The sequence below is a fragment of the Mus musculus genome, chromosome 17, assembly GCF_000001635.26.
Source record: "Mus musculus strain C57BL/6J chromosome 17, GRCm38.p6 C57BL/6J".
Lineage (NCBI taxonomy): Eukaryota > Metazoa > Chordata > Mammalia > Rodentia > Muridae > Mus > Mus musculus.
In genome coordinates this window covers 35,585,475-35,595,775 of record NC_000083.6, presented here as the reverse complement: position 1 = coordinate 35,595,775, position 10,301 = coordinate 35,585,475, and the positions used below count along the sequence as shown (strand labels likewise).

Sequence of the window (10,301 nt, the reverse complement as noted above, 5' to 3'; positions counted from 1 at the left end):
GAAGTGGCCACAGATACTTGATTCATGCATTGGTCATGTGCAGCACTTACCGGCAGAGGCGGGGAGCACAGCTCAGTGGTAGAGCTCCTACTTGGCACTAAGGAAGCCTTGGGTGAAATCCCCAGCACCCACAAAAGTTCTAGTAGAGGGTGCATTTGTGACCTTTCTTCCTGCTACCACAAAACACCTGACAAAGAGAACTTGGGCAAGTTGGCTTTATTTTGACTGGAATGCTAGGGTATAGTCCATCACGGTGGGGGAGGCTGGCAGCAGGAACCTGAAGAGATCGGTAGTCGCATTGTATCCAATATCTGGAAACAGAGGGAAAAGATGAATAAAAGATGAATGCAGTTACTCTCGCTTGCTCTCTCTCTCTCTCTCTCTCTCTCTTTCTCTCTCTCTCTGTGTGTGTGTGTGTGTGTGTGTGTGTGTTCACGCGTGTGCTGTCTACCTAGTACCCTCGGAGTCTAGAAGAGGGTATCAGATCTCCTGGAACTGGAGTTATGGATGACCGTGAGCCACCATGTGGGTGCTAGGAACAGACCCAAGTCCTCTACAAGAGCAGCAAGTGCTTATAACCGCTGAGCCTGCCCCTCCAGCCCTCCATTTCCCTTCTTTATTCACTTCAGGATCTCTGCTCTCGGGATCATACCACCCGCATTTAAGGTGGGTCTTTCCACTTCTATTTTAACCAAACCTAGAAACTTCCTCAAGGATGTGTGATGTCTCCTCCTGGATCCTGAGGTGCTGACCCTCCCAGTGCGGGATGGTCACTTTCTCCAGCTCCTCAGCCTCCAAACCAGAACTAATGCAGGGCATGGATGGCTCCCAAACACCAGGCCCTCCTCATCTTTCATAGACAACACAAAACAAAGGTGCACGGTATGGAAAATAAGAGGTACAACTACACCCCTATATCCCAAAACGTTAAATTTTTATTTTGTTTTTTGAGACAGGGTTTCTCTGTGCAGCCCTGGCTGTGCTTAGAACTAGCTCTGTAAACCAGGCTGGCCTCGAACTCACAGAGACCCACCAGTAGGGTGTGTTGATTGGTTGAAGATGGTTGCTGGTTTGTTCTGGGGACGTTGCTCTACAACAAAGAGCGGCCCTGATTTCAGGAGATGGGTCTAATCTGAGCCATCCCACAAGAGGAGGAAGCATAAGTTAGGGACGACCTCTGACTACAAGAACACCTTCACCTCTGTGAATCCAGGACTGAAGTCTCTTGCAGAGGATCCGGGTTCCATTCCTGGCGCATACCTGGTGGCTAGAATTTTATCCTTTTAAAATGAACTAATATTTATACCAATAAAAGCATGTGGGGCAGGAGCTATGGTAAAAACCTGCTAGCTTACCAAGGCAACCTTTTTTTAAAACTATTTACAAAATAATCTCTTTACAAGCCTGATTCTACAACTAAACTGCTAGCTCTTTAGAAATCTCTTTTTATCCTACCACACCACACTAATCTATCTTTATTTTGAGCTCCTCCAAATTCACAAGGGCTCCTTAGGTCTCTTCCCTCAAATCCTGTTTTATCTGTGTCCTGCCAGCTGCTTCTCTGCAAGCCCAGCGAGAAAATCCCTATCGCTAACCTGGAGAATCCCTATCGCTAACCTGAGGCTTCCTCCATGAAGCTCTTCTAAGCCAAACACAAGAGACCCCAAAGAGAGTGCCCCAGAAGAGCGCCCTCAAAAGTCCAGCTGCTATAAAGAAATCTCTAGCTCCTCCCCTACACACTTGACCATGTCACCGTCATGGGGTGGGGCTCCAATCCAAGTCTATAGAGGCTGAACCATTTCACCCTAGTAACCACAAGACCACTCCCAAGCAATTTGCCTTAAAATAGACAGGAACTTTCGATTCTTATTTATCAAGCCTTTAGAGGCACACCCAAACTTCAGGATCTTTCCTTTCCTTTCCTTTCCTTTCCTTTCCTTTCCTTTCCTTTCCTTTCCTTTCCTTTCCTTTCCTTTCTTTTCTTTTCTTTTCTTTTCTTTCTTTTTTTGTTTTTTTCGAGACAGGGTTTCTCTGTGTAGCCCTGGCTGTCCTGGAACTCACTCAGTAGACCAGGCTGCCCTCGAACTCAGAAATTCAGGATCTTTCTAAGCTTGTATATTTTACTAACAATTAGGTTTTCTATGAACCATAATCCAATAATCTGCAACGACCATCTTTAACGCCAGTTTCAGAGGATACAGCACTCTATTCTGACTTCCATGAGCAATGCATACACATGCTGCACATACATAAAGCCAGTGAAATAGTCATACACAATAAATTTTAAAAATATATACAATACATGTATAAATATATATTTTATATTTATAATCAATATAAATATCTATATTAGAGAGAACAATGATGTCTTATATATGTATACATGTGTATATTTGTATATGAATATACATTATATTGTATATGTACAACATATAATCTATATACAATGTATATACTATATATACAATGTATACAATATATAAATATATAGTATATACACAAATACACACACACACACACACATATATTCACCTTACTGTGTAATAGTTCAAAGGGTTTCTTTTTCCTAACTGTAACTTCGCACCCACTAATCTATTTTTTTCTCTCTCTCTTTTCCTCCTTCCTCCTATCATACTTTAAAATTTATGTGGAGGCTAGCGAGATGGCTCAACACTTGTTGCCCTTGCAAAGGACCCAGACTATGTTCCCAGCAACTAGGTGATAGCTCACAGTTGTCTATAACTCCAGCCCTGCCTCTGCAGGCACTGGACACACAGGTGGTACATAGACATACATGTAAGTGAAGCACTCATGCACATAAAATCGTAAATCTTAGGGCCGGGCGTGGTGGCGCACGCCTTTAATCCCAGCACTTGGGAGGCAGAGGCAGGTGGATTTCTGAGTTCGAGGCCAGCCTGGTCTACAAAGTGAGTTCCAAGACAGCCAGGGCTATACAGAGAAACCCTGTCTCGAAAAACCAAAAAAAAAAAAAAAAAAAAAAAAATCATAAATCTTTTAAAGTTAATAAAATCTTTAACTTTGTGTGCACGCAGTGACTATGTGGAGTTCAGAGGACAGTCTGTGGGGTGGTTCTCTCTCTACCCCGTGGGCTCCAGAATGAATCTCAGCTCATCAGGTTTGGCACCTTTACCTACCGCGCTACCTTGCTGGCATCACTATTTAAATTGTGAGTCCTATAAGGGCAAATGCAAGGACTCCTATTAGCTTCGCTCGGGTTTTGCATTTCTCAGTGGGAACAGGAAAATGCTCATATTACGGGGCTTTTAAGGACTATCGATGAGGGCAAAGCAAACGAGAGAGTTGAGTCCCGGCCTCTCTTTCATACTTGAAGAGGCTGAATTCTGTGTGAGGTGGCATTGTGCCTGCCTGAAAAACATCTTTTCCCAATCTCCCTTACACTCTCTGTGATGGCGGGGCGCTGCTCTGTCTGTGTGGTGTCTGTAGAAGTCGCTGCGGCTCCAGAGAGGAAAAAATAAAGAACACACCTTGATAACCCCCCCTGAGCCCCTGACCTTTCACAGGGGCTCACTAGAGCGACAAAGATTGGCAGTTAGCTTCCAACCACAGTTGCTAGTTCATTCATGTACAAAACTCAAGGGTAGTTAACCCATACCTGTTTCATGCCTCACCTTTTGCGCATGCGTCCAGCCCACCCCATCTAATAGCCTCGCTGTGTGATTAAGGAGTGGAACCAAGTCTGGGTGGGCTCAGCTGACACACACCATCACGATGCATCCTGAACTGAGTAGAACAGACATGCTCACCCCAGAGAAATAACCGCTTAGGTGAGTCACTCTTACAAACACATCTCGGCTACCGGCGCACATTCCAATCAGCCCGCATCCACCGCACGAGGATGCTGCGACACCTTCCTTATAAAGTATCTTTGACACCTTTGTAAACACAGCTGCAGTCAGGACTTTCCCTACCGTTTATCTGGCACAGACACCCCTTCGGTCTCTTACACCTCAGTGGAGCCAGCCAGGAGGTAGACTTGAGTTTCCGTAAATATATTTGTTCACTGCCTGCATCCTCTGCTAGAGCAAGAAGTGTCAGGCAGTGGTGGCGCACTCCTTTAATCCCAGCACTTGGGAGGCAGAGGCAGGCGGATCTCTGAGTTCAAGGCCAGCCTGGTCTACAAAGTGAGTTCCAGGACAGCCAGAGCTACACAGAGAAACCCTGTCTAAAAAAAAAAAAAAGAAGTGTCCAAAACCACTGAGGCATCTTTCCAGGCTCCTGAACAGTATTAGAAATCTAGAGAAGTTGCCAAAAAATGTGAACCATTAAAAAGTCACTGGAGCATCCCACTAGGAGCTACTGTCAACCGGACAATAGACCGGTTCTTTCCGGTTACCATTAGTATTCACTCCGGGTGATGAGCAGCCTGCTGCTGCTCTCTGTTACATGAATGGCAGCACCACAGAGCTGCAAACAAATTAAAGAGCAGCTAGTTCTAGAAGCTTCCGGGTTGGTGAAAACGGAAGGTAAAGGAGTGGAACCAAGTCTGGGTGGGCTCAGCTGACACACACCATCACGATGCATCCTGAACTGAGTAGAACAGACATGCTTAGCCCAGAGAATGGATGACATGGTCTGAATATATGCTCAGCATGCAAAAATAAATAATGGGAGAAAACAAGCCACAACAGTCAAACAACTATGGAAACAGTATCCATGGCAACCAAGGAAGGCCTCCAGAAGCAATCAAGACTGCCCGCCTGCAAACCCTAGACGAAGCGTGCTCATGAGCCCCCTAGTGGCAAAACTGGGTAGTGGCCCAGGGATTAGCGTCTCTCCTAAGAGTTAGTTGATTTATTATTTTCAAGAACGGAACTCGGGAAGTTGGCATGCATTGAAGTCCCTAAGATCCCTGTCACACCCCAGCTCCCTTCTCAACCGTGCTTGACGACATGTAGGCAGAGCACACATCCACTAACACCAACCAACTCCCTCTGACTATAAAGACCCCATTGGCTACGTAACACCATTCTTGCATGCACCACTAAGAAAAAAAAATAATCAATTTGGCTGGAACATGACGCTAGTGCTAGGACATAGCCACATTCGAAAGACGTTAAATGTGAAAATAATTATGTTTTATAACCCACAAAATGTGATAAGTGGCTTGGTGAGTCACTTAACCCCAGGGCCTCACTTCCTCACGTAAAACAGTTACGCCCTTCGGCCGCTTACTCACGCTGTGTTCCTCACGGGGCACTAACTCTGAGACAAGCACTGACTTCAGCTGGGAGGGTGAGTGAGAGCGGGACAGCAGAGATTTACCGAGTTTTCCTCTTCCAGGCGGCACTGCAGGGTTTTTTGGTTGTTTTTGTTTGTTTGTTTGTTTTTTAACCTTTTTTCAAAAACTTTAAAATGGCAGACGTGCGTGCGTGCGTGCGTGCATGTGTGTGTGTGTTGTTTTGTTTTTTTGTATTTTGAGAGAGGGTGGAGTGTACCTCATGCTGGCCTTGAACTTGCCAAGGATGAGTGAATTCCTGATGCTCCTGCCTCTGCCTTCCAAGGGCTTGGAATTCAGGCGTGCAGCAGGACACCTGTTCTAACTGTAAGGCTTCTGACGACCCTTGTCACATTAACAACCTGAGTCAGTGGTTCTATGACAAGCTGCAGAGTGAAAACAGAACCCAGATAAGGCCAGAACACCTGGGTCCTCCTTCACAGCCATAGGCACGCCCGATCCAGTTTTGTTTATCGGTTCCTCAATGGATTTGGTCATGTCTTGCCTCCTCCGCCTAACTTATGGCTTATCAAGATGAGGCTATATTTTTCTCCCAGTGAGGCCCTTCGAATAAAATAAAGTGGTAGTCTAAAAAACAACAACAAACAAACAAAAAAACAAAAAAGAAGAAGAAGAAGAAGAAGAAGAAGAAGAAGAAGAAGAAGAAGAAGAAGAAGAAGAAGAAGAAGAGGAAGAGGAAGAGGAAGAGGAAGAGGAAGAGGAAGAGGAAGAGGAAGAAGAAGAAGAAGAAGAAGAAGAAGAAGAAGAAGAAGAAGAAGAAGAAGAAGAAGAAGAAGAAGAAGAGGCTGGAGAGATGGCTAACAGTCCAGAGCACTGGCTGCTCTTCAGGAGGTCCCAGGTTCAGTTCCCAGCACCTCCGGGGTGGCTCACAACCATCTGCAACTTCAGCTCTAGAGGATCCGACATCTTTTTCTTCTGGCTTCTGCATACAACAGGCGCACCTGTGGTTCACAAACATACATGAAGGCAAAACATCCACATACATAAAATAAAAATAAATCTTTAAAAACAAAAAAGACAGTAAAGGAGACTCCACTAAAGTACAGTGACAAAAAAATCCTTTGGAGACAGAGGCAGGAGAATATCTGTGAATTTGAGGCCAAGTGTGGTCTATATAGCAGGTTCCAGGCCAGCCAGGCCTACATAGTAAGATCCTATCATAAAAACAAACAAACAAACAAACACATCAAAATATCTGTGACTGAGCTGGAGAGATGGCTCAGTGGTTAAGAGCACTGACTGCTCTTCCTAAGGTCCTGAGTTCAAATCCCAGCAACCACACAGTGGCTCACAACCATTCATAATGAGATCTGACGCCCTTTTCTGGTGTGTCTGAAGACAGCTACAGTGTACTTATTTATAATAATAACTAAATCTTTAGGCCAGAATGAGCAGGGTCGACTGGAGCGAGCAGAGGTCCTGAATTCAAATTCCCAGCAACCACATGATGGCTCACAGCCATCAGTACAGCTACAGTGTACTCACATACATAAAATAAATAAGTAAATCTTAAAAAATCAAACACAAAAACAAAAACCCGTGACTATGGTTTCCATGGTAACCAAGAGCCTATCCTTTCTTGTCCTCAGATCAAGAACATTCCAGAAATTTTCTTAATAACTATAGGCGTTAAACAGTATTGTTTTTCTACATATAAACATCTAACCCATAATAAGGTCTTTAAATTAATTTAAGCATTTAAAAGAGGTCTGCAAGCTCCTTGGAGGACAACTGTGGCTGAAGCTGGACACTCACCTACAGATCTGAGCAGAAGGCAGGATGTTTTTCTGCCCCGGGCGGGGTTGGGGGCTGGAGAAGCTGGTGGGGATCTCTAGTCCCCAGATTTTCAGGACAAAAGCTCTGGTTAAACAAGTGAGAGCCACGCTAGAAAGAAAGCTAATCCTGTCTGACATGGCCCCCCTGGGTGTAAGCAAGCCTAGGCAGGAAGAAGCTGAGCCTTTCATTCCTGGGCCAGTGGGGGCAGAAAACTGGAAGGAGAGAGAGAGAGAGACTCCTTCACAGCAGGGATTTGCAGCTGAATCGCCAGTGATGCCTTAGGGAACCCAAGTTAGGACCAGGCTCTGCTGCTTTCTTGTTTTGTTTTGAGACAATATCTCTCTATGTAGCTGTGATGGTTTGTATATGCTTGACCCAAGGAAGTAGCACTATTAGAAGGTGTGGCCCTGTGGGCGTGGGCTTTAAGACCCTCATCCTAACTGTCTGGAAGCCAATATTCTGCTAGCAGCCTTCAGATAAAGATGTAGACCTCTCAGTTCCTCCTGCACCATGCCTGCCTGGATGCTGCCATGCTCCCGCCTTGATGATAATGGACTGAACCTCTGAACCTGTAAGCCAGCCCCAATTAAATGTTGTCCTTATAAGAGTTGCCTTGGTCATGGTGTCTGCTCACAGCAGTAAAACCCTAACTATGACAATCATCCAGGCTGGGCTCAAAACCTACAATCCTCCTGCCTCAGCTTTCACATGCTAGGATAACAAGTGTGCTAGGAACAAGCTTTAAGGGCTGCAGATGTAGCTCAGTTGGTAGAGTGTTTGCCTCGAATGCCTAGGGCCTGGGTTCAATGCCCAGCACTGCATAAACCTGGTATGGTGGCACAGGATTGTAATCCCAGCTCCTGGGAAGGAAGGGAGAAGGAGCAGGTGGTAATATTAGCCTTGGATGCATATGAATTCTAGGACAGCCTGAACTACATGACACCCTGTCTCAAAAAAATAAAATAAATACTTAACATAGAGAAGAGACATAATTGAGAAGTCTAGAAATCTTTTGTTTCTTAAGATTTGTATGTAAATCCACACCAATGCCCTCCTAATGTGTTTGCTTTGGGTATGGATCTAAAAACTCAGGGTCAGGAGCTGAGAAAATTCTCAGCTGTTAAGAATGCATACTGCTCTTACAGAGGTTTTGAGCTCAGCTCCCAGCACCCATTTTGCATGGCTCCCAACCATCTGTAACTCCAGCTCCAGGGAATCTGATGCCCTCTTCTGGCCTCCAAGAGCACTGCACTCTCATGCACATACCCACATGCAAACACACATGTATCCTTTTTTATTGGGGTGGGGGGCACGGGGACTGAAGAGCTGGCTCAATGGTTAACATCACTGGCTGCTCCTCCAAAGGATCTGGGTTCAATTCCCAGCACCCACATGACAGTTCATCTGTAACTCCCATTCCAGGGGACCCAATGCCTTTTACCGACCCCTGAATGCACTAGGCACACAAGCAGTGCACAGATGTACAAGCAAGCAAAACACCATGCATATGAAAATTATTTTTAAAAGCCCTGAGGGGCTGGTGAGATAATTTGTTGGCTAAAAGCACTTGTCAGACAAGTTCAAGGACCTGAGTTCAATCTTCAGGGCCCATGAAGAAATCCAGGAGTGGTGGCCATATCTGTAATCCCACCACTCCTTTAGCATGGTGGGAGGCTCAAACAGGAATGGTACAAACCCAAAATGTTCTCCTCTGACCTCCATACACACGCACACTCACCTGCAGTCATACACACACACACACACACTTACCTGCAGTCATACACACACACACATTCACATGCAGTCATACACACACACACACATTCACAGTCACCTGAAGTCTCTCACACACTCACCTGCAGTCACACTCACACTCACCTGTAGACACACATACACACACACTCACCTGAAGTCACACACACAAACATACACACACACACACAAGCACCCACATGGCATCTCACTACTGCCTGTAACATCACTTCCAGGGCATCCAACATCCTCACAGATGCAACAACTATGCACAGAAAAAATAAAAATAATGAAGTTAAAAAAAAAAAAGTCAAGTACTCTCAGAGTGCACTGGTGAAACTCAGTTTCTCAGACTTGGGCGTGGTGGCGCACGCCTTTAATCTCAGCACTTGGGAGGCAGAGGCAGAGGATTGTCTTGAATTTGAGGCTAGCCTGAGCTACCTAGCATAATTCTGTCTCAAAAAGAAAAAAAGAAATTAAGAAAAGAAAAGAAAAAACAAAAACAAAAACAAAACGTGCTAGAGGGGTGAAATAAAACAAGACTCCAGAAGTATGAAATAAATAACTCCACACAATTCAAGTAGACACCCTGGCTTCTCCTCAGTAGGTACGGCTCTGTTTCCTTTGACTAAGTGGGGAGACAACTGAGTGGTTAAATCAGGATTGAACATTAGTGGCCATGGCAGATAAGTGACAAGTGGATTTGGCAGATAAGATATTCCGTGGAACATTCTGGAAGCAGGATTTCCACAGCTAGACCTCAGCAGGGATGGGGGTACCAAGAGCCCTCAGGTGTCTAGAACGCCTGACCTAACTGACCAGGTCCGAGACGCTCACACCCTGCCTGAGCCAACACGGCTCAGGGACCCCACCCCTGCCTCCTGCGTTCCACCCTGTGAGTGGTTTGCTCACTGAAGGCTGAAGCCTGTCATGGAGATCCTGCTAGCCATGCTGAAAATTATTTAAGATTAAGTCAAAACCTGTTTCCAACCTCCCCTGCTCCAGCCTTCCCAGCTCTTTCCAGGTAGTCCTGAGAACTTGGCAGCTGGACCTGCCCCAGGAAGATGAATGCAGAAATGCCCTCAGGGAGTGACCAGGTCAACTGATACCTGCAGAGCCTTCAATGAGGTGTTCCAAGGGGAACTGGGCTACTGTTTGCTTCAAACACACCCCTCCAGGGGGATCCTCTGAGGAGGAAGACGAGACCCAGGGCTTAGGTTTCTTTCCATTTTACCAGCCTCATCGACATAGGCAAAGGTCCACAGCTGGGTAGCCTCTGTTGACCCCACTGGCAGCAGCTGGTCCCTAACTGCAGGTGCCTGGCTTTCCTGTGACAGCTTTGTCACAGCCTCTTATGAAGACCTGGGACCACACACAGACTACAGCTCAAGATGCCCACTGCAAGGCTGGCAGGATAGCATAGCACTCGCCCGTAGTCCCAGGTCTCGGAGGCAGAGGCAGGACAATCAGGAGTACAAGACCATCTTCAGCTCTA

At 45.8% G+C, this 10,301-nt stretch overlaps 1 long non-coding RNA gene across 1 annotated transcript; it reads right to left on the bottom strand.

Annotated features, from left to right (window-relative positions):
• Positions 1-201: 201 nt before the first annotated feature.
• Positions 202-7,182, bottom strand: Gm41577. Its single transcript, XR_876776.1, has 3 exons — positions 7,034-7,182; positions 6,133-6,219; positions 202-311 (listed from the first exon to the last, which is right to left on the bottom strand). It is a non-coding gene; the product is annotated as a predicted gene, 41577 (long non-coding RNA).
• Between the last annotated feature and the right edge of the window lie 3,119 nt (positions 7,183-10,301).